Consider the following 24432-nt stretch of genomic DNA (forward strand, 5'->3'; position numbering starts at 1 on the left):
GATTATGTATTTTCGCACTAATGCTGTGCCGACATGTTTGTTTGTGTCCAAAGTGTCAATAAATGAAATATCGCATTTTTTTTCAAACCGGTTCTGTGGGCGGGCTTTCCAGGGTTAAACATTATTTAATCAATCTTTTGTTCCCTTCGTGTTTTGTTTCGAATTAGTTTAGATTTCGCGCTCTTAGCTCTTTAATGGCGTTGCGCCAGAAGAAGCGAACTATCATCATCTCCCTATACGAATAATTTCAACTTTTTTTCTCTGCATTCAGCCACGGAATTAGCACAAAACAAATCTGTTTCTTTGTATATCATTTATTTTGCCATCGAGTAATGGCTGACAAGGCAGGGAGCGCCGTGGTGCCTTGCATAATCATTTAGTTTTTCGGAATGCGTAGAACGGAGAAGATCGTTTTTTTTTGTTTGGCCAGATAACGATAATAGAAATAGCATGGAGAAAGCTGTTAGCATATGACACGCACTTTTTGTTTTTGCCAGAGACTACCACCCGATTTCGCAAGTTCTACGTATTTCGTTCTAGGGGAAAAAAAAAGAAGCTGCGCTAAATAGATGACCTACAGGCACAAGGGCAGGCAAGTCCGGCACATTTCCGTTTGCCCAGAGCGCATTCTTTCCGAAAGTTTTTACAGAAAAGCTGTATATCTCTACTCTCGATTCACCTCCGCCCTCATAAAAATGCTTACCGAGATTTAATAAAGTTGTTATAGAGATTGCTCAAAAGAATCCTATACACATTTTGTTGACATTTTATAGAATATTTCTATTGCGTTTTCATCACAAATTGGCGGCCGCGTTTTAATTGAAAGTCAATAGAGACAACTCAATAGACCTTACCGGCTCTGAATGTAATTTCTTATGAGTTTCTTGTGGGGTTTTTATGAAAAAATTTTAATAAGCTTTCTATGCCATTCTTGCTGAGTATAGTCGTAACAGCCTGCTGCGTGTCGATCACCTTTCAATAGAGTTTCTGACGGGATTTATTACACGCATCGCAATCAGTTTTCTAAAAAATTATTGAGCATAGTCGTAACATCTTGTTGCGTGTGAATAAAGTTTGAATGCAATTTTTGATGACGTTTTATTAAATTTACCGCAATTAGCTTTATTTAAAAAAATTATTGAGTATGGTCGTAACATCCTGTTGCGTGTAAGTCAGGTTTGCATACAGTTTCTGACGGGTTTTTGTTAAATTTGTCTCGATTAGATTTCTATAAAATTCTTTTTGTGGCTAGTCATAACATCCTGTTGCATATGAGCTAAGTTTTAATAGAGTTTCTGATGAGGTTTTTAAAGTTTATCTCAATTAGCTTTCTATAAAATTCTTATTGAGTGTAGTCGTAATATCCTGTTGCCTATGGGTCAGGTTTTCTAGAAAAAATTTAACGGAGGAGCTTTTTAGGTACTCGGACTCTCCGGCAGTGATGTCCGTCATTCCAGGCGCCACCGCTCCCAAATACTCCCAAGACGAAGTGACGGGAAGTCCATCGCGCGATCTTGGTTCATGCGGTGGAGCACGCGGCGCAATAGCACCCCACATATATGCACCGATAAACTACCAGACCTCCATGAGTGGGCTATAGAAACGCAATACAGAGTCTATTGAAACTCAACATAATTAACGCAGTAAGATGCTTTCTGCGTGTTCGTAATAAAAACTTTATTGTCGGTCTAACGACAACAGTCCACAAATTAGGAGTTAGCTTGACCCAATAGAAAAGCAATACAGAGTCTGTTAAAACTCAATATATTGAAGGCAATAAAATACTTGTGGCATTTTTGCAATAAAAAGCTCATTGATTTTATATTGGCGGCAGTTTTTAAGATGGGATATTTCGTTCACTGTAGTTAACCGCAATAAGACGTGTATTAAAACTCAATGTTTTGAAGGCCACAACAAGTTGGTCGAGTTTGCGCAATAAAAAAAGTTTGTTGACTTTCTAACGAGCACAGTCAATAGTCGATGAGTTTCAAATGACTTTTTATTGACTCTATAGAAACACAATAAGGGTCTATTAAAACTCAACGTCAATTTTCGTGAGAGCGCGGGCAAAAACACTAAGGCGCCAAGGCCTAAGACACCGACCTGGCTTGTTTTTGTTACTGTAGAAAGTGATCGTTTGGTGAAACATAGGATATCCTCGACAAACAGGGTCACATAAGACAACGCCGCTTACGCCAATCGGCAGTGTCGAGTAAAACAACTTCAAAGCGGCGGAGTGCTGTGCAGATAAGACAAGCATAGTGAGCCCAGTACCAACAGCAGTGAGCATCGGTACTTCTATGCTTACGTGCGTTTTAGTAACTTTCATTGTTTACCGCACCATTCTTACTGCTGTAAAATGAATATGCATTACACTTAAGCGCAAGTAGTTCGTTCTGAAAGCCTATAACTCGTGCCCTATTTGCGTTTGCTTTTTGCTTCCTCAGCCAATCGCAAAATTGGGCTCATATGACATCATAGGTTCTGTTGCGGGAAATGAGCTAGTGGGTCGCATGGCCATTCCGTTTTTTCCTAATTATGTAGCTTATTTGAGCGAAGTGTGCGTTAAAAGTGGTGTCAGTATGATTCTATCAAGGCGATCTTTCGAAGGGACCGAACTTGTGTTTTTTCCTCATGGCTCCTCTAAACTGTTGCTGACGGTCGGTGCACCGGTTCACTACGAAGGCGACGTTTTCATAGGCACGCTCAAAAACTTTTCCAAACTCTTCAAAGAACTTACTATTTGAAATAATGGTAAAATTAATAAAATAAGTATCTAATGAGTCCCCCCCCCCCAATATTAACATCGTTCGTGACTACCACCTTGGCCTGCAAAATAGCAGGCACAAACATTCCGGAAAAAAATACGCTTGACTTCCTTTTTTCTTAGTTTTAAAACAGCCTGTTTTATTTTTCACTTACTTAATTGCACACTTGTGACACTTTGTTTAAATTTGCGGTCACTAAAACGTTGCAATCCAAGCCAATGATGAAACTTAGGCGAGCGCCAGATCTAATGGCAGCCCATGACGACACAGACGGCCTTGATGTGAGCCGCATAGATGCTAGCGCCAGATTCCTCTCTAGTGTATATTGCGAAAAACTCAATGTTTCACGGCGACAGGAGCAGCCATGATCGTGATCGTTCCCGCCAACTGTTTAAATCACGTCACGCCTTCTCAGCCAATCACAGAGAGGGCGTGTATTACAAGCAGTATTGTTGTTGAATAGCAAAGACAGACTTACGTTGTCATGTCCGGTGCATTTAGTCTAGTTTTCCATTGCCGGTCAAGAATAGTGCACTTCACGTAGAGAGAAGTGAGGCAAACTTTAGAAGTGTTGACAGGACACGTCATGAAACGTCAAAATGACGAAGACACACACAACCGCTTTGTCAACCGGAAGCACGTGACCAAAATTTAAAGCCAATCGGAAAAGACTTCTGGCAAATTCCCCAGTTCCCTGGGAATTTGTGCAGTCGAGAATAGGGCCCCATGAGTTTAATATGTTTTCCAATGCCGGTGATTGACCGTCTGGGCATCAGCCGCCGAACGCCTGGCAGAATCTGTTCGAACCTGGGCCCGGCTTGACAGCGAATCCGTCTACGGCTCAGATAATAGCGAGCCGCCAATAGTAATGGAAGCGCCTGCAGGTACATGTAGAGATAAGGGTGGTGGGTTTCTTTGCTAGCGCTTTTGCGGATTCCAGCCGGGCGTGCGCTTTCGCCAATAACCAAGGCGAGTAACTCTTTCCAAAACAAAACAGCGCTCAGGACGGAATACAGAAAGAGGCGACACATACATATCACAGGATTGCGCTATGTGGGTGCAGCCTCTTTCGTAGTCCCGTGCTGAGCGCTGTTTTGTTTTGGTGATATGAACCAGCATGCCCAAACTTCCATTGTTTCAGTAACGCTTCAACCTTATGGGGGTTTAACGCGCCGAAGCTACACCCGGGCTATTAGGCGCGCTGTGGTGGTGGGCTCCAGATTAGTTTTGACCACTCGGGAATCTTTAACGTGCGCCGAAATCCTGACACATAGGCGTTTTTGCTTTTTTTCCTCCACCTGAAAAACGGCCGCTGCGTCCGGGAATAGAACCGGCGTCCTAAGGCCCGGAATCAGAACGCCTTAGCCCCTGAGCCACCGCGGCGGGTAAGCGCTTTCGCCTCAAAACGACAATTTTAATACGTGGCGCGTTACATAACTGGGCGGCCAGGCCAGCGCGCATCACACAGCTTGCGCCGCGGCCCGCGTGGTCACCTCGTTGTTGTTGTCGTTGTTGTCTTTTTTGAAAAGGAACGTCCTGAGGCCGAGAATGGAAAGGCAGTGGCGCCGCCCCGATGCAATTAGCCGGAGCTGTAGTGTGACGCAAGCGGTGTATGCGCGCCCTTGCGAGCGCGGCAGCCGACGCTGCTCGCAGATGACCAAGATGATCGAATATTTTCCTTCGGCCACTAGCGTTCGGCAAAAACCGTTAAGGACCTCGAATACGGGCCGTAAAATAAGAGGAGAGACCAAGGGCCGCGACATCCCGGTGATAGGGTGGTGATTCTGTCTACAATATGCGATGCAAGGAAGACAAAGCCCTTTCCAGCGCTTTTCGTTTGTGTTCATGCGTATCCAGCACGATACATGATAAGGAATTTTACGCGGGCTCAAAAGTGCCGAAACCAGTTGTGGGTATGCACAGATGCGCCGACTGCGTGTCGAATGCCGTCCAGGGACCGGTTGTCCGTTCTGTTATAGCTGCGGGCACCTGGGTTGCCCACCCATGCCTCAACAAAGGCACTGGAAGACACCGGCACGACAAATTCTTAGGAGGAACTGCTTAACGCGCACAAAACTAATCAGCCAGCTGCAACGACTACAAAGCACGACACAGGACATAAGCATCTTTCACAGTCTGGGATACGACACCAGCTAACATGAGGGAAGCGCACGCGAGCGACTGGAGCCTAACTTACGGGGTAAAATCTGCACTTCTCTTCTACCACGTAACGTGCGTCCGGAGAGGAACAAAGAGAGACGAACACTTCGCATTAAGGCCATCCTTATCCGATCAACAAGAGTGAGCGCAAACAGAACTCGGCTGTATGAACGTCAGCCTCCGAGATAAGGCTAGTGTCACCGCTGTCGTAGACCGATATCATGCCCTCATCACAGCAGGTACAGAAATTGAGCTCAACGCGACTGCCGATATGGAGACAAGGGCAACACACACACACACTCTTGCCATTTTGCGCCAGACACTGGAACACTCTACATTTACTTAGAAGTCACAGGATGCATTCCAGCAACTTCTCTGCAACCAAATACACAGAAATACCGCAAACACACTCAACACGGTCCTCGCTACAAGTCAGAAGTGCTACGATGGGCACTGGGTACCTAGGCACGAAGGCGTTCCAGAAAATGAGAGCGTACATGCACTGGCCCGAGGGTTAAACCACCGGGCGCGTGAGCATGCACTGCTACATTCGAGGGAACGTAGGACGCAACCAGGACGTCAAGAACCAGTCGACACCAGAGATCTGGTACGGACGGCCCGTTAAAACAGACAGAAGCACCCAACACCACACAAAACACTCACGCGCCGGGAATCCGCCGTACTAAGGCAGATATAAACGCGGAGACCCCCAAGTGTCCGAACTGCGGGGACTACCTCACAGTATTTATCATACTCTCTGGACGTGCACACAGAACCCCAAGCTCCCCCCCCCCTATCCACTCCTACCGTCACTTCATGGGAAAGGAGGCTGGCGGACTCCACTGAACGCGCACAGATGGCCGGCCGACTATGAGCTCCGGACGGGGGGGGGGGGGGGGGGAGGGGGGGGGGGTTCCTTGTAGAAATAAAGTTACTTTCTTCTTCTTTCTTCTTTCGATGGCAGCGGGCGTCGCTGCATACGAATTTTGCGTATATGCCCGTTGCGCTGATGTCTGACGCCCGAGGAGCAGCGCCGTTTTTTATACATGGTGGTGTGGGGCGTAGTATTATGAAGGAAAGATACCCTAGTTGTCGCTGCCTCTGTCCACAGAATTGAATCTACGTAAGCGTCTCCACCATTTTTTAATTATCAACTGCCAGCTTTATCACACGTCAAGCCTCCGATGCCTATGAAAAGAAGGCAAAAAAAAAGGGTAAAGGCGGGTCAACAAAAATTGGCTCCAATCCACGCTGGGAAGGTGGTTGGAAAGCAAAGCTTTAAACGACACCCACAACAATTACCCATGGGACGTCACCTGAATTCACACACGTGACTCTACAAAGAGCGAAACCAGAGATTCTGCCAGCCGTTACCTGGAATTCGCGGGGGCGCCGTCCCGAACGCAGGAGCGTCGGCCACAGCCGGGCTAGAGCGGCGGATAACGCCGCCGCTGTAGCCCGGCAGTGTGTCGTCAGAAAACGAAGAGGAGCGTCTTTCGAAGGGTGAGACTGCGGAACCTAGCCATCCTGATGTGCTAGCTAGGGGCTACACCACAGCGCGACACAATCGCAGAGACCGAAACAATTGGGCATGTGAGCTTCGTGATTCCCATTTATACCGATTTAAACTAGTTACTTTAGTAAGCTTCAGAATTGCGAGAAAGCTGAGGGAACTTTTATAATCGCTTTTTGTCAGATCCAGTTGCTCCTTTCGCCTTTTGTAATACTTGTTAAAACACAACAGAATTGGTATTCACCAATTCAGAAAACGGAGTCCCATTCGTGGTAAGCAGTGCGCAAAAGGTAGCGTTTCTCTACCGGCCAGGTGTTTTCATGTGATCTCTACATTTTGTTTTACCGCCCTGCAAACCAATCTTTAACGTATCGTTGCCGTACGGCCACTTAATTCCGTCGGGTCCGGGTTTCCCATGAGGTGCTGTCGAACAAGTTAATCAAGCCGTGCGAAGGAAGCGCGCAATGAATGCGAAGCACACCAGAAATTGGCCAAAAACAACCATCGCTAAAGAAGACGACAAAGCCGTCCCTGCTTGTAGCACGGGCCAGCGCGCCCGCCGGTGCGAGCAGGCAGCTGCGCGCCTGCTCGCCCTATCTCCGCACCATCTACTCTGTGCTCAAGGAGTGAAAACCGCCCTCCTCCTCCTTATCCGCGTTAGGAGTTTCTTGTCCCGCACGCAACGAAGGAATCGTTGGCTGGTAGAGGTAGAAAGCTTGGCTTTAAAAACGCGGGCAAATATAGGTAGTTTCAGTGGTGAATATGGCATGACGTCAGTGACGTATTGTTTAGCCTTCCAAACAGGTTGTAAATCAAAAAAAGGAAAGGGTGGTGGTGGTGGTGGTGGTGGTTTTGTGGGATCAGGTGGTGTTAGCCTGGCTGGATATGCCGGCAATTGCTCCGCCCGAGCTCATCCTAATTAGTCAATATTGGTCTTCCCTGAGCCCGTTCAGATGAGGTACAGGAAAGTTGCCTCCGATCTCGTAAGTCGGTTTGGGACGCAAGGCTGATGATAGGGATCTCTCAAGGACTTTAATGTTCGACGACTGTTCGCCTGAAGTAGTTCCAGTGATCGTCGGGAACTTTAACTGTCGGTGCAAATGACAGCGCATTCCGTGCCATCTGATCAGCGGTCTCAATGCCCTTGACGCCAACATGGGATGGAATGCATTGAAACCGCACATTAAAACCCTCGCTGCTGAGTTCGTGCACAAATCGTGAGAAACGCTGACAGACACTTTTCGAGGAGATCCCACTCTGCAAAATGTGTAGTGCAGCTCCCTCAGGTCTCTCCTCAACCGAGGTAGGCGAACTCACTCATGAGTCCACTCCAGAGGTCGGCGAACTCACTCATGAGTCCACTCACTCAGACTCATTTGGACTCAAACTCCCGCGTGAGTTTGAGTTTGAGTGAGCGCGAGGCTAGTGTGGTATGGTGAGTTTGAGCTTGAGTGAGTTTAGCCGAGTGAGCCGGACTGAGTTTGAGTCCGATTGAGTTTGAGTACGCCTGAGACCCAGTGAATTCTGAGTCCATTTTGAGTTCTGAATACATTTTGAGTTTGAGTCCATTTTTAGTTCTGAGTACATTTTGAGTTTGAGTCCAGTTTGAGTTCTGAGTACATTTTGAGTTTTGAGTACATTTTGTGTTCTGAGTATACATATGAGTTTTGAGTCCATTTTGAGTTTGAATACATATGAGTAGCCTAGCAGGCAGCTATGGTTGGCTGTTAAGTTTGAGGCGTCGCTGTGGGCTCGGAATTCAGGTTACCTGCGGTTACGGCACCATTCACGATCCGCATGATCGGTTGGGAGGGAGGGGGTGTCTGCTTTTTTTTAGTTTCTTGTTGAATTTTCATTACCCTAAGCACTTGCTGTATACCAAGTTTTCGCGGCTGGGCGCGTGCGGGTTAATTGACTGGTGAGGTCATAAAAAATGGTTGTCTTAAATTTTCCTCCTGATGGATCCACTAAGAGGGTGGGAAAGGGTGGTGGGAAAGCACACGGCGGCGCTTGCTTGCTGGTTGTTCGCCTGCTACTTTAAACGGCTTGATATACTAGGGGTCACAAAGGAAGAGGTGAGAGCCGGGGGGAAAAGGGGGCGGGGGCTGTCCCTTCTGCTGTTTCAAATGAATTAGCTGAATTTACCGGGCAACGCCCCTTTAGACAGATTAATGACCGCATTAGATGGGTGAAAAGTCAAACTGATGGCGCTAAGGCGTGTAAGGTATCAAATGAAAGGTCCCGATTAACGGAATCACGCGGGGTAAATAAAAAAAATGCGTCCTGATTGTATTCATCAGGCAGTCATAATGAGTCATAGATTGGGTTAAAATACAAAATGACGCTGCGAGGGCATGTGGGGAATCAAATTCAAGTCCTCGATGTGGGGAATCATTCGGAACAAAAATGCGTTATGGTTATATAATGACGTAGCCATGGTTAGTCATAGATTCAGTTAAAATTCAAGTTCATGACGCTAGGTCGTGTGGCGTATCAAATTAAAGGTCTCGATGAGGGTAATCACGTGGTTCCTGATTATTATCATGACATAGTCAAGGTGGGTCGTAAATTTGGTTAAAATTCACAATGACGCTACTGGGTGTGCGGGGCATCATATTGAAGGTTCAGATGAGGGAAGTCACGTGGGACAAAATTGCGGTATGGCTATATCATGAGATAGTCATGGTTTGTCATTGATTGGTTTAACATTCAAATTGATTACGCTAGGATGTGATGGGTATCAAATTAATGGTCTTGATGAGCGGAATCACGGAAGAGAAATACAAAAATGCTTCCTGGCGAGTGTTATATTGGGTTAAAATTCGAAGTGACCCCGCTAGGGCGTGTAGGGTATCAAATTTACGGTCTTGACGAGGGGAATCACGTGGTACAAATAAAAAAGGCTTCGTGGTTCTAATCATGAGATAGTCATTATGAGTCATAGATTGGGTTAAATTCAAGGTGAGGCCGCTAAAGCATGTGGGGTGTCAAATTGAAGGTTTCAGTTAGGGGAATCACGTCGGACATTTAAATAATGCGTCCTGGTTACAGTCATGAGAGTCGTGGTTAGTTTGACTGGTATTAATTCCATATGATCCCGCTAGGGTGTGTGGGATATCAAATTAAAGGTCTCATCGAGGGGGATCACGTGGGAGAAATATAAAAATGCTTTCTGGTTATAGTTATGAGTATATAGCAAAAGGTATCTTTCTTTAAGTGCTGGGTCGGGTTTAACCAAAATTCCTTGCCAACCCGTAAGGCAGTCGTGCTATATACATGCGAAGGTTTGTCCAGAGATGTCCACTGCTTCCTAGTAATAAAAAAAACCTTGTAATAAAAATATTGGCGTCTAATCGGTGAATCATCGAGGCAGGATGGCATGGGGTAAAAACAAAAGCCATGCCATGCTCTCGAACTTAAATCACCAGACTCAAAAACTCTCTGCTAACAACTGCCATTCAAACGTTACTTCCTCCTTTTCCCCGTGTCCCAACAAACAAGCAAATCCTTCGACACATATGGTGTCGTGGAAATTGTGGACGACCATAGGTAACAGGGGGCATCAGAGCTTATCAGAAAGGCGAATTTCACATTTGTTTATGAATAAGCCTTACGGCCGCGTTTCGTGTCCGTAATTTCCTTCTCACAGTGTACCAACGTACACTCGAATCCAGAATTGGCCAATTACAGGTTAGACATTAACTCCTTGCTAGAGTGTAGGAGATAGAGAGGCAACAGAGCCACCAAGACATAAACAGACATTGCGACAGAAGGAAAACACTTCAGAAAAATAAGCAAGCGCAGTTTGTGTCTGTGCTCGAACTGATTTTTTTACAATAAGAAATCAGCACAAGATATAAAAACTAGCACATGATAACAATGTAAAGGAAAAGAATTAACTCGGGCTCTGCAGTTCTCCAACGACTACATGTAAAACACAATGAAATAACAGATGACTGACGCAACACACACATACACACACGCAAACGCACGCGCACGCGCACGCGCACTCGCACACGCACACGCACACGCACACGCACACGCACACGCGTGCATGCTGGAAGTTTACAGCTGGGTACGGTGGCGGTAATTGCTTACAGCGATAGCGTGGTGCTTTTCCGAGCTACGAGAGCTCATCCCACCTAGAAAATGCTAATAAAAACTAATACAAGTGCCTCAGCAAACAACGAGGCACTTTTTTGTTTGTCCCACGTGATTTCCCTCCTCGAGACCCTCAATTTGATACCCCACATTCTTTAGCGCCACATCTCTCTGAATTTTAACCCAATCTGAAACTATCCATGACTCCCGTGTTACACGGTTCGCCATTTTCGGTATTTTTTCTTATTATTTTTTTTAGTTTTTTAACATTCACTTTGATCAATTCTCTACATTCAAGCTTTTACAATGACTACAGGTTGAACTTCCGTGATATCTGAATTTTTGTGCAAATGCAAGGAGTTACACGATCCTGGCGGGGGGAGGGAGAGGGGGTACTCGGCAAAGAATGCTACGCATTAAAAAAAGCAAAGGCATATCCATGAACGCTCGTGCTTCAGAGATTCGCGGGGACAGTTCGCTTTGACACAAGGCGTTTTTTCAGGATGCAGAGCAAGAATGCACGGAACCGTAACCCTAAACAGCTTCGACGTAAATGAACGGAGCAGTGAGCGCACGTCCCCTCGCCCAATCTTGCTTGTCTCGACCCAGGGACCCAGCACACCATCGAGTCTGGACCGCCTCTGTCATGAACACGAACATGGAGCCTACATCAAGAGTTAGGCATCCAATATATACGTACAATTGCTTGCAACCACCGCTAGTCATCATGGGCAGCAAGTATATCTGTATTAAATCTGCAACGAAAATTGCTTCCGACCTCACAGGAGCTACGGTGTCATGTCATGCCGAATGCAAGAGTTTGAGCTCCCGAATTTGCACCCGTAATATTTTTACCACGCGTGAATTTGAAAACACTGAATGCTAATGAAATCAGAGTCCATCTGAGCCCGAGTAAATTCCTAGCACGAGATAGTTGTGAGGCCATTTGAGTTCTGAATTCATTTTGAGTTCTCAGCCCATTTTGAGTTCCGAGTTCATTTTGAGTTTTCAGTACATTTTGAGTTTTGAGTCCATTTTGAGTTTGAGTACATTTTGAGTTTTGAGTACATTTTGAGTTTGAGTACATTTTGAGTTCTGAGTCCATTTTGAGTTTTGAGTCCATTTTGAGTTTTGAGTTCATTTTGAGTTTGAGTACATCTTGAGTTTGAGTACATTTTGAGTTTTGAGTACATTTTGAGTTTGAGTTCATTTTGAGTTTGAGTACATTTTGAGTTTTGAGTACATTTTGAGTTTTGAGACCATTTTGAGTTTGAGTACATTTTGAGTTTGAGTACATTTTGAGTTCTGAGTACATTTTGAGTTTTGAGTCCGAGTGAGTTTTGAGTTTTGCGCTCAATGTGAGTTTGAGTTTGAGGGAGCGCAGATGTGCTGCTCAGCATTGAGTCCGAGTTTGAGTGAGTGGTGATTCAAAAAAAAAAATTGTGAGTGAGTTTGAGTGAGCCGCGCCAACTTTGCCGAGGTATGCTCCTCAAATACACGCAAAAAAGAAAAGGACACATTGATACGATCTTTGAAGTTAGTTTGCTTCTCGACTTGTACAAAATGAGACTACACAGTGTGGACGCCGCAAAGCATTGGCAGGGTGCGTCAGGCACAAGGTGAGAAGTGGTCAGGAAAATGTCACCTGTTTATCGAAGCTCCAGCGTACTACTCTGTACACGTATTTGTAATGAAAATCGGTGACGATTGGTGCACTCACAGTGCCTCTGTATAGTGCAGCGCGCCTATACCTTCCTCCATTGTTTACAAACACTCCGTTTACCTATAAACATTTATTTTTGCTACCCCTTTCATAAAGCTTTCGACTACGCTTCTTCAGCGAAACAAAACATGCCACCAGTATCCTAACTGAAACCGGCAGCCTGTTTGGCAAGGATTGCTAAGCTGAGGTTTATCTTTAGAAGCATGTATTCAGCTGATGCTGCTAGATGCCTAATACGTTTATGCTACATATTTTTCATGTTGTGTTTTTAGAATGCGAAACGTATCTCGGTGACGTCTGGCAGGTTGTCTGGCGACAGTTCTTCGGTGTCGCTACGGTTTTTTCAACCTGATTTAGACTCACAGTGACAGCCAAGATGCAAAAATCACTTCAGAAAATGAAGTACCCATGAATAAGCGCATATATTTAGGACTATATATTGTCTTACTACTGCTATGTAAAAGAACGACGTCACTTCAACCTGGTCGTAGTAGCCGCGCTACCTCGATATGGCTTTCAAAATATCCAATTTTTGATGGTCGTTTGCTCCGCGGATACGCCTATTTCAGCTGTCATATTTTGTATCTTGCAGTCGTTTTAGGAAGACTATACGGAAATAATGTTTTCAGGAGGTTGAAATTTTGAGTGCAGTTGGCCTTTAAGGATAGCTGTCTTCGAGTCAGACGCAATGATTGTAGCGGATATCGACAATATAGCGGGAGCAATGGCTGCTTCCTGTCCTGTTTCTGAATGTCGAGTAGGAATAGATACGGATGTTGTTGCGCCTCCATGTGTGTTGATCACGACTGCAGCCGCCGCCGGTCGCGATACTCCGCGGCATCTACGTATGCCAGACAGCAGGATTAATCTGGTATAGTTTGTGTAGGGCTCTATCGGGGGCGATAAGCAGCTCCTTGCGATGTTCAGGGTGCATGTCATGAGGAGGGCGGACAAGGGGGATGGTTTGACGCATGTTGTCGTCCAGGAGGCTTTGGGGCCTTTCTGGGTGGCAAAGGGCATGCCAAGAGAGGCGAGAATGGTTCTCCCAGTAGCGCTGTCGGCCAACCTGTGGAATTGTGCAGTTCATTGTGCTTCGGTGAGCTCATGAGCTCATAGCTCACATTCAAAATCAAGCGATACGAATAATTACATATAGTCCGTACAATAGCAACGCCGCTCAGCTACTCCAGGCTAATAGACTACCAACATTAAGCAATATTTTCAAATACAGCCTTAGTATCCTTATGTACCAATCAGTTAATAAACGGATACCTTCGATCATATTCCACCCCGAAACACTAATTAATAAGAACTGTACCCGGTTCGCCTTTAAAAATTATTTTTACTGACAAAAGTGAACACTAACTATGGCAAACACACTGCTTATTTTGCGGCAATTTCAAACTGGAATAGTCTTCCTAGTGAAATTATAACGCGATAATTTATAAATTCCTTCAAAACTGCGCTCTCTTCGTTTCTTCATGACATTTAGCATTGTATAAACACTTTTGGCTACTCTTTTCAGTCTGTAATTTCCTTTCTTGTTCTTTTGTACACTGCTCTGCTTGTATTTCATTTTTGCCAAACTAGCTGCTCTGATCTTTTTGCATTTTTCTGTATGTCATGTGCAGATTTCCCGCTCATGGCAGTCATTTCAACAGCGATTACTCTGTAGTTATTTAGCGTAATGTAAAGTTCTTTTGCGCTGCTAATATTGGGGGTGAACGCTACCTTTGCACACAGTGTCAAGTCTTACACGTTTTGCGGCTAGGTTCCTGAGCCATGGAAACTATCCCATAGTAATGCATGGGGAGTAAGATTTGACAGCGAATTGCACATAAACTATTCAGAATCCTGGAAAGTTCTTCTAGTGTTTTTATCTTCACGCTGACTTCTTGCTTTGTGCCAAATATCATTTTCCTAAAGTAATTTTGCTAGGTTAAATAGAGGTCGGAATTTTGAGCGAGAAAGCTGGGTATGTACTTACTCACAGGAGGTCCTCTTACAGCCTCGTGTTATGGGACCTCCTTCCGTATATTTACCTATCTATACCGTTTATGAACACACAATAAACATTATTCTTATTCTTTTTCTTATTGTGTAAACCTGGGTTCGGCAACCTTTTCAGGTGGAAGGCCGAGTTGCATGAAGCCGCCTCAGTTAGGGCCAGACGGCGGGGGCCACATGGCCAGACGGCAATGGGGGGAGGAGGATTTTAGGACGTTTGCAAAGAAAGTCAGTGGATACGTTACCTGGCTAAGTGTGAAGATGGAGGACAATGCCGACTGGAAGTGATCTTTCTTTGTTCCTGTCTAACCAAACTTGGGGTTAAATCTGCCATGTCGGCCTTCAGATAGGAAGTGAAAGGGTAGGGGGTGGTTCTGACGTCCTGTCAGGGGGCGCCTGTATATGCCCCGCGGGGCGCATGCGGCCCGTGGGCCGCACGTTGCCGACCCCTGGAGTAAACCAATAGCCATGAGCCGGTCTGTTGAGGCTGATATGAATATGCCTATCGCAAGTTTGGTTGACTTTCGAGCAATACATTGGGCATTCTTAATCTCCATTTTAGTCATCTTTTGAAAGGGGGTAATGCAGGTAAGGCGTCGGATTATGAAAGCCTGTACGAATCGGAGAAGGTTGGCTTCTTTTAGACCATGATGTGTGTTTCCCACTCTGGCGATCAGCCTTCCGATTTGCTCAGCGCTGGACTGTAGGGCGCAGATAGTGGCGGTATTAGTCCCTGTCTCTTGGACCTGCATGCAATATTCTCGGGGTATCTCCTTTCCTTGGAAGTGGACTTCGATGTTTGGGTAGTTCTTCTGTCCAACAAGGGCAGGGTGACGACAGACACTGGGAGACAATAAACTTTATTGTAACAGAGGAAAAGCTTCAGAGGGGTGCCATCCCTACAGATCAAGAGAGAGAGAGAGAGAGAGAGAGAGAGAGAGAGAGAGAGAGAGAGAGAGAGAGAGAGAGAGATAAAGAGACTTCTTTATTGGGAGCAATGATATCCTCGCAGGAGTGCTGCCCTTTTCACGAGTATCCATGCGCCGTCTTGGCGACAACCACTCCCTCAACCAGCAGGAGCTGGTAAACGACATGGGAGCTGGACAGCAGCGTCTCCCATTGCTCTGGGGAAAGGGGTTGTAGGCTTGGATTTTGCTCGCACTCTAGGACGATGTGACTGGCACCCTTATTCTGAATCCCTCCTCCACTCGAGCCTCCAGTCAAGGTGATCCTCGGAAGCATGCAAAGGCACGTGAAGGCATTGCGGTATCCTCCACTCATCCGAGTCGAGGAAACACATGGAGTGGAGGACTGACCCAGAATACGGCCATGGGTGTTTCTGGTTGGGTGAAGTATTTGCATTGGGCTTCAGGCTGATAAGGGAACAGGCGGTCCATTCGCATCGGATGTGAGGGCATGTTATATTGGAATTGTCTGAGTGTTGCTTCTGGCGTTTTTGTGAGCGGAAGTGTTCTGCGGGTCAGTCTGTAGTCCTGGGTGATCTCTCAGTACGTAATTAATGGTGCGTTCTCGGTGGTCTCCCCCGTGGCCTGCTCTACAAAGCCTCGGGCCTTACGGTGGGCAAATGCGCTGCCCTCCAGGGAGGAATGGGCCGGTGCCCGCACAATCCGGCGTTCCTGTTTGGTTTGTTGGTTGTCATAATGCGATGGGTCTTCTGTGCCACCCAGCCCGTGGTGAAATTTCTGCATACTTGTTGAGAACGGTTGCTTTCGTTTGCGCCGGGGCTAGTGCTACAGCTACCCCTTCTGCTTCTTGTGTTGTGGCTTGTTGCAGGGTGGCGTCGATCAGGAGGTCTGTCTTCGTCGTTAGCACCGCAACTTTGGCTCACCTTCTATGATATGAGGCTACGTCCGTGCAGGCAACCATAGGGAAGGACCCATACTTTTTACCGTGGGCTTTGGCCCTTACCTCGCATCTTCCTTGATAACAGTCGGCATGCATGTTTGTAGGTAGCCGGTGGACTTGATGCGGCGTCGCCGTTCGTGCGGTATTTCCTTGGGGGGATAGCGCCTGGCTAATTTCACTTGCTTTGTTTAAGGACTTTCGGGCTTGTGGAGGTTAGTGCGAGGCAGGCTTTTTGGTTGGACAGATAATCTTCTATAAGCTCGTCGGCCGTATTATGGAGCCCCATGCAGAAAAGTCTGTAGGTCTATGGGCTCATCGGGAGACTGAGGGTTTTCTTTGTGGCTTTACTGAGGATTACGTTTAACTTGTTGGTATCTTTTTCGCTTAGCGAGCACAGTAATCTTCGAGGCCGGAGCTGGCCACGGCTTCCTCCCAAAGCCCTGTGGAAAGGTGCATGTTGGGGGAAAGGGGGGGGGGGGGTGTCTAGGGTAGATTTGTTGCAGCCACCCACTATGCGTTTGAGGGTCCTGAGTTATCCACAGAAGCGGCGAAAAGCGAAAAAAAAAATTATGCGGAATCAAATAAGTGCATTCTGGTGGGGTGTGGGAAGGTATTAGCCTGCAGGGCGCGGAATAATCTTTCCAGGTACTTGGGTGGTCTACGAGACAGCCTATGGTGCTGCGTGATTTCCTGGTATGTGACTAGAATATGCATGCACTCAGATTCGTCTTCATCAGCGTTGGCTCGTTGGTTCAAATTTCAAGGCACGAGGCTGGTGATCTCGTTGCCAGTGTAGGGGGGGGGGGGGGGGGGGGTCACTGGTCTAATCGGGGGTCTCTGATTTATTATTAGAAGCGTTGTGACGTGCAATCGGCTGTTTTCAAAGTTTCGACACGCCCGCTGAGGGTGTGTGACGATGAATTTGGCCTCGCATTGGCTAAGCATAAGTGCTTTCGCCGCTTGCTCGGCTTGGAAGTGGCTGTGTCCGGGAATTGAGACGCTACACCGGTGTTACTTGTTTAAAACGATAGTGGCTGCCATGACTGCTCTCTAGGGGTAACACGCCGCATCAGTGTAGGCGGTAGATGGTGTATCTCCGTATAATTTAAATATTGTCTGTGCTCGGGCCTTTCTACAATCTTCGGGGTGCAGAAGGTTTCAGAAGTGGCCCGACGAACTATTCCTAATTCCTAAATTCGAGGAGCAAAAAGTCGAGTTCAGAAAGTCGTTTATACGTTTACGTGCGGGCGGGGAAAAGTACAATTTCAGGCAGCCGCCGAGGCTCAGGGAAGGCACTGTTATTGCTGGGGGCCTTGAAGGTCTAAAAATGGAAGCAGTCGGCGCAAGCGGCTACGGAGGATAGCCGTAGCTCTTCTTCATAATGCGACTACTCTAAAACGCATTGCATAACGGCTTGAAGCTAGAAATCCTCCGCAAGCATGCCAAATTCAACTCAGCTGAATGTTGAATTCAGCTACTGTTGAAAGCGGCATTAGTCGCGGTACGAAAACGACGTTTGCGTTTGTAGGGAACACCAACTTTTTCTAAACGTGCTCGCGCAGGGAGTTGCAGCTCGAGGGAGCTCGCGGGGGTAAATTACCTCTAGTCATACCGTTAGGTCGTCCCAAGAGATGTGGAAATAACGACGACAGGCATAACGCTTGGTGATAGGAGATGAGTGTCATGGACGAAAGAACAGACGCGTGAAGAAGGCACTCTAGCTCAAATTAAGCAATGGGGTGCAAAGGTCTGACAAAAAGTAGACCCTCGAGTGATGAAGAAGTGAGGGAGGGAAGGACACCCGGGTCGGATGGATGAAAAGAGGAAATTAAGGGACCGAGAACCTGGCAGGAGCGATTGGTAGTCCATAGGAGGAACCTTCGACATGCAGTGGACATAAATATACTGAAATGACGAGTTTAAGCGCGCATTTTGATGGAAGCGAAAAGCGAAAACGCTCGTGTGTTCAAGATTTCAGCGCACGTGACAGATTCACGAGTGGTCAAAATTAATCCGGAGACCTCCAATACGGCGAGTCTCATCTCCTGTGTAGCGTCGACGGTGCGTTAAACCTCATAACCAAACCAAAATTAATCAAAAGTTTGGGTATTATACAAACTACCTGTGGAAACCACCTTCGCACAACACCACGTGTCACTCCTGGCTGCAGTGTAAGGCATAAGTTGCATTCTGATTTCAAAAACCCGCCCACAAGCAAGCGATACCGAAAAATGTGCGCCGAAACTACCACTGGGGTTCACCAAGATATGATTTGCACATTGGAACAAGCCTGAACATATGAGTGCTCACACACACCGCAAGCATCACTTTTCCTCAAACCAAGAAGACGTAGCATTGTACACCGATCCGCAGGCCCCTCGGGTCTATTTATAGGTGGTGTTACGCGTTCTTACGCAGCCGTTTGCCAGGGAAACCGAACCTGCCGTCGAGCTCCCGTGTGCGCGGATTGTTACGAAAGGAGTGGGGCCGTCAGTGTCAAAAGCCGGGCGGACTTGAGTCCATTAGCGATCGGATCCACCTGCGTCCGGTCAACCCACATACCTTTCGCTCTTTCTTTGGCCTCTTGCTTTCCGCGAAGCTTATAGAGGCAGCGCGAGGCCTCGGCAAGTCGTTTCGCCGCCGGAGGTCTCCGAGGGTCCCCGGAATTCCGGCGGCAAGAAACGGGGCCGAATGACGAGGCCGAAAAATAAGACTCACGCCTCGGAACAGAGGGCGCCCGCCGGGCAGCCTACACGGAGCAGCGATTTCGTTATGGACGCCAAAGAGAACCAACGACAGGCCGCCGCTCGGGAGAATGGGCATTAGGCCTCCGGCCGGTATTGTTCGCCGCCGCCAACAGCTCCGCACAGGACAATGAACAGGAAGTGTGCGTGGCGCCGAAGGTGGCTGCGTCGGAAAAAGGAAGCCCGAGAGCGCCTCTGCCCTTTCTCCGCTTTTAGCGTAAACAAACAGCAGCCGACGGCCGGCGCAAACATGCACACAGAAAGCAGGTTGGCTGCACTTCGCACAAAGAAGACAATGCGGGGGGCGGCCGTCCGCACGTGCCGCGTAATATGTGGAGCACTCGCATCTATATCTGCACGCGCGTGAGGAAGGCTCGGCTTCGAGCACGATACTCCCAAAGCGCGGGAAAGAGAAGAAATGGGCGAGTCTTCAAGAGGCCTAGATCTGAGAAGCGACCAAAACGACCCGAAAGACCTCGGGAGGAAAAGCAAAAAAAGTTGACGCCGCACTTTCAGCGTTCAGCGGGGACAGCTCCATCAAAAAGCTGCCCGAATCCGTGGGCAGCCGCTATTGTGCCAACACCCTTGTGTCGACTTATCAGCAAAGTTCGAAGCGAGCCCTTTAGCACGCGTGTCAATCAGATGCGGCGCCCACGGCTTTGGAGGCTGGAACGTCGAGCTGGATACGCACGCGCGATCAGTCCTGCCTGTAGCATAAACGCCGGAAGCGAAGCCTTCACGTCACACACGCCCGTACGTCTGGAATTTTGTACAAGTCACGAGGCGCACACATGGAAAGGTTCCGCCCTGATAAATGACGCAAATGACCGCAAAGGAATAGCCTGTACCAGTCTTGACGCCCACCCTAACCATTTACGCCAGGGCTGTAATTTATTTCGGTACTTTTCTTTATGCTGGCCACATAATCCATCTGTCAACAGTAGGTAGAAATCGGACCTAGGATATGACAAGAACCAGTAAAGTTCACAGCGACAGCTGTCAATTGAATGTGGGGTACTTTTGTGGGAGTACATTTATGGGGGGAGCGTGGGGTCACCGTGTGTGCGGGCCCGTGGTCCATCGCCGCTTATCCACCGCTGGTATGACGGCGCATTTGCTGTGATAGCGGATTTAAAACCCAAATTTATCATGAGATCAAGTTTGGCGGATCGAACCATGGCCCGTCTGGTTCTGAAGCGGGAATCATAACCGCGCGGCGGTGTGTTATCTTTCATGGTATTTCGTTACGTATATGGAAGGACGTATAGAAGAACGGTTTTATAATCACAGGGATTAGAATACCAAGTGAAGCGAAGTAGGTGGAATTCGGCGAGCAAATACGTTAATTCTTGTTGCGCGAAGAAATGTCCTGGGTCCCCTTATTTGCGGTTTGTACGTTCACGGCGCAGTTCGTATTTCAACAGAAGTTAGGTCTGTAATATGAGCAGAGCATGACAGCTTATTCGCCTGATCTTCGTCATACCGAATCAGCTTAAATTAGCAACGGGCACACTGAAATGAAAGACACGACGGCGCTATCTTCCCTTTCACTGCGTTTTTTCGTTTATTCGCTCTGCTTCAGCAAACGGAACTTGTACCAACTAGCTCAGTTTTCAGTATTATTGTCTCGTCTTTTTTTACTCTGAAGCAGATACAATAGCTAACCCAGTTTTAGAAATAACCGATTAAATATCAACACATGAAAAACAAAAGCCCAAACGGTTCATTCTAGCGGACACGACATTGTTTTCAGATACACAAAGACAGAACTCGTTTAAAGTAACAAATTCCTGGGCGTTTTTTTTTTTTATTCCTCAGTACAGTGGAACCATCGTACAAACCGTATGTCGCAAAAGTTTTCATCTGTGACGCATATGTTAAACTGGAAACTATACTCCCTTCAGACGTCAGCAATATTGGTGATTTATAACCCATTGTCTTCCACCTATTTCAATTATTCCCGGTTATTTTCGGATACCTCAACATAAAAAAAATTAGATAGTCCCTTAAAAATTAAAAACAAAGATTTTACGGGCCGTAACAATCTTTCCATCTTCAGAATCAACCATTGAAGATTTTAAATAGTTTAAAGCGACCGGCGTAATTGATATTACGTGCAATAGACTATACGATGGTCATTCCGTGTTCTGTCTTGGAACTCATCAAACTGCCGAACTAACCATTAACGCGGGGTCCCCAAAAACGACTTACCTCGGCTGTGAAATAAACAGAATAAATCGGCGGTAGACATGCCTGTATCAAATTTATTCAAGTTCATTGAATTATTTGTTTAATAAATGTTACAGACTTACTCTCGGAGTTTATTGAAATAGTGGTAGCTGATATGATTTCAAAAATATATAAATCAAACGCGATCATTCATTTGTCATTTTAGCAGGTGTTTGCCCCCATGAAAATTCTTCATTCAGCTACAAAGGTGTCACCTAATAAACACGGTTTTTAGAATGAATACTCTTGTGACAGTTACCCCGTGAGTTGGCTTGAACAAATTACTACCCATATTAAATTGAGTGTGCTTTACGTGCTTTTTTAGTTTTTTTTATACCTATGCCAGGATATGGCTACTAGAAGTTAGCTATGGCTTAATCCATATGCGTTTATGTATATGATTTAAACGTCGTTGATGAAATGAGTGCGCTGTATATGTGCATATATATATTTTGTGATCTCACCCTGTGGATTCTCATCGGGAAAGGGCTACTCGGCAGCGCCTGCCTCACAGCCTTCCCATTCCCAGTCGCTACGCCGATATCCTCCATCAAGGGCCGCCTCTATTACCAACCCCTCACGCCTAATTCTAACTCCTGCGACGCCCGACTGACCCAAACATACTTCAACACCCCTATCCTTCATCACATATCTCTCACTACATATCATACAACTGCCCAGCCTGCCATAGCTCCAGTGCGACGTAACATCTCGTATGGGAATGCGCCGACCAGCCGAATTCCCTCCCTTCCCCTACCCCGGAGCAGTGCGAGTGCGGGCGGACTAGCTCTCAGCTCAGCTCAAGACTCAGGCGCTCTGATCTCCCGGGTAGAGAAGCTGCGGTCACTCGCGACTTTCTGAACTAAGAAGAGACCACCCACCTTTCTTTCACTTTACTTTTATTGACTCAAATAAATGTTTATACACCCCCCCCCCCCCCCCATCTCCCTAGAGTACGTGTTCTGTTAAAAACTTTCATAATCAATCTTTACGGCGTAAATTATTCGCACGATGTTTGAAGTTTGAAGTTTATTTCTTTCTTTCTAAAGAAAAAGCAGAAGCCGAGACAAAGGGCCACGAGGCCTGACAAGTTCTCGGCTCCTTTTACAGTTTGGAAGCCGTTTAGAAGCCGTTACTGAACAAGTACAGAAAATAGAATAGGTGCGATAACACATCATCACAAAACAGGTAGTACATCTTTACATGTGTCCTATACACAAAGAAGGACCAAATAACAGACACTGTAACGCACAGATGAAGGGTTGAGAATATAGGAGTGCAGCCCTGTACACGCGTAAGAGTAAAAATAACAAGCATAACAAATCTTCTTAGAAAAAACACTGAAAAACACATGAACACACGGAGGCCTCAGAGAAGTTCAGGATTGCATTCGATCAAGTATTTCTTAACATACCTTGAGAAATTTCCTTAAGATGTCTCATATTTACAATCGAGCGGAAGCAGGTTAAGAGCTGCGGCCACCTGAAACTGCATACCTTGTTTGCCATAATTTGCACGGATTTTGGGTAAGGTCTTTTTTTTATTACGCCGGTAGAATTTAGTTTCTCGTGTTTCATGAAGGGAGGGATTTCGGTGTATGTACTGGAGCAGACGAAAATGTTATATTTGTTTGGATTTTAGGATTCTATATTTTTAAAATAGAGGGTGTGTGGGAAGATCAATCGACTTGCCATGATAGCCTTCTGTTGCACGCAAAGCTTTTTTCTGGGGCAGTAAGAGCTTATGGTAGTTCGAACCAGTTGTACTGCCCCAGACCAATTAACAGCACGATAATTTGGAATAGACGAGGGCATAATACACTGCCAACTTCAACCATGGAGGCACAAGGTTTGCGATTCTGTATAAACACCCAGCAGTCTTGCTTAATTTTTAATGATCTTCGATACATAAAAATTCTATTGCGAGGTTTTCATTGAACCAAATACCAATAAATTTGATTTGTGGAACTTGTTGTAATTTTCTGCTCTGGAACCTAACATTTAGACCTTCCTGAATATTGATGTCAATCGGTCGGAAGATAACAAAGTAAGTTTTTGATAAGTTTAGACTCATTTTGTTATTTTCTAGCCACACGGCTAGCTTCTTTAGGTAACAGTTTACCTTTATTTAGAGTTCTGTAGCAGACGTGGCAGCAAAAATGCATTGGTATTGTCTGCATACATGATAAGGTTCGGGGGTTCAGGTATTTTACAAATGTCATATATATACAGGATGAATTGAAATGGCTCCAGAAGTGAACCTTGCGGAACACCTTCTTTGGTAACTAAATGACCTGAAAGGGTATCGTTAATACGTACGAACTGCGTTCGGTTGTTTAAATAGCTACACATTAATTTTAAAGCTACACCTCGGACGCCGTACTTCTCAAGCTTTTTTTTAAAGAATATTGTGCTGCACGCAATCAAAGGCTTTGCGGAAGTCCAAGAAAAGGCCTAGAGTGTATTTGTTGCCTTCAATGTTTTCCATAATTCTGCTTTTTAGGGCAAGCAATGCTTGTTCTGTACTTCTCCCCTTAAGGAATCTGTATTGTGATGTTAGATATAACATTAAATTTAATAAAAAAAACTCTTAGAGCCTGGCCTTGATTCCACGTTCAACTCAAACAATTTTGATAGAATCGGTAGCACAGAAATTGGCCTATAGTTGGCAAACTCAGTTTTATCTGCGCCCTTATTTATTGGGGTTACCCGAGTTATTTTCAGGTCATCTGGAAATGTCCATGTTTCAAACCATATTTCAAATATGGTTGCAGAGACATATTTCAATGGTATAGTTTTTATTTCATCATGTCCCGGGGACACGTTATTTCTTATATTGGTTATCATCAGAGCAACTTCCTGGCAGCACTGGGACAGCTGCCAGCATGTGGCAGCACATTGTGACAGCACTGTTATACACTCATTCGCGTTATGGACAGTGCTGTCACAATGCCCCTACATGAATGGCGCAGAAACTCAGAGATGACCGTCCTCCGGTACGTCCACCGCCAATCTTCTAGCCTTTGCGCGTGAGTGATGCTGGTGAAGGCAGTCGATGGAAATATTTTCGAAACAAATTATATGTCATCTCTAGACTAACGGGCAGCGAAGGCCAGCGGCGTTACGGTTACAAACGAATCGACATGTAGGTTACGGTCGCCTATGCAGAAGAATGTCCGTTGCGGATTGGGGCTGCCTGTTGTCACACTCTCACAGAGAGGCTCATATTAGCTACAGACGCACCAACAGGGGCGCGTCCTTTACAGGCGCATGAATATCATATATCGGTTGCGGTCGTGTGGACATACACAGAGAATGCCCT

The sequence above is a fragment of the Haemaphysalis longicornis genome, unplaced genomic scaffold (assembly GCF_048455015.1).
Source record: "Haemaphysalis longicornis isolate Haplotype H1 unplaced genomic scaffold, Haemaphysalis longicornis Haplotype H1 scaffold_1, whole genome shotgun sequence".
In the NCBI taxonomy this organism is placed as follows: domain Eukaryota; kingdom Metazoa; phylum Arthropoda; class Arachnida; order Ixodida; family Ixodidae; genus Haemaphysalis; species Haemaphysalis longicornis.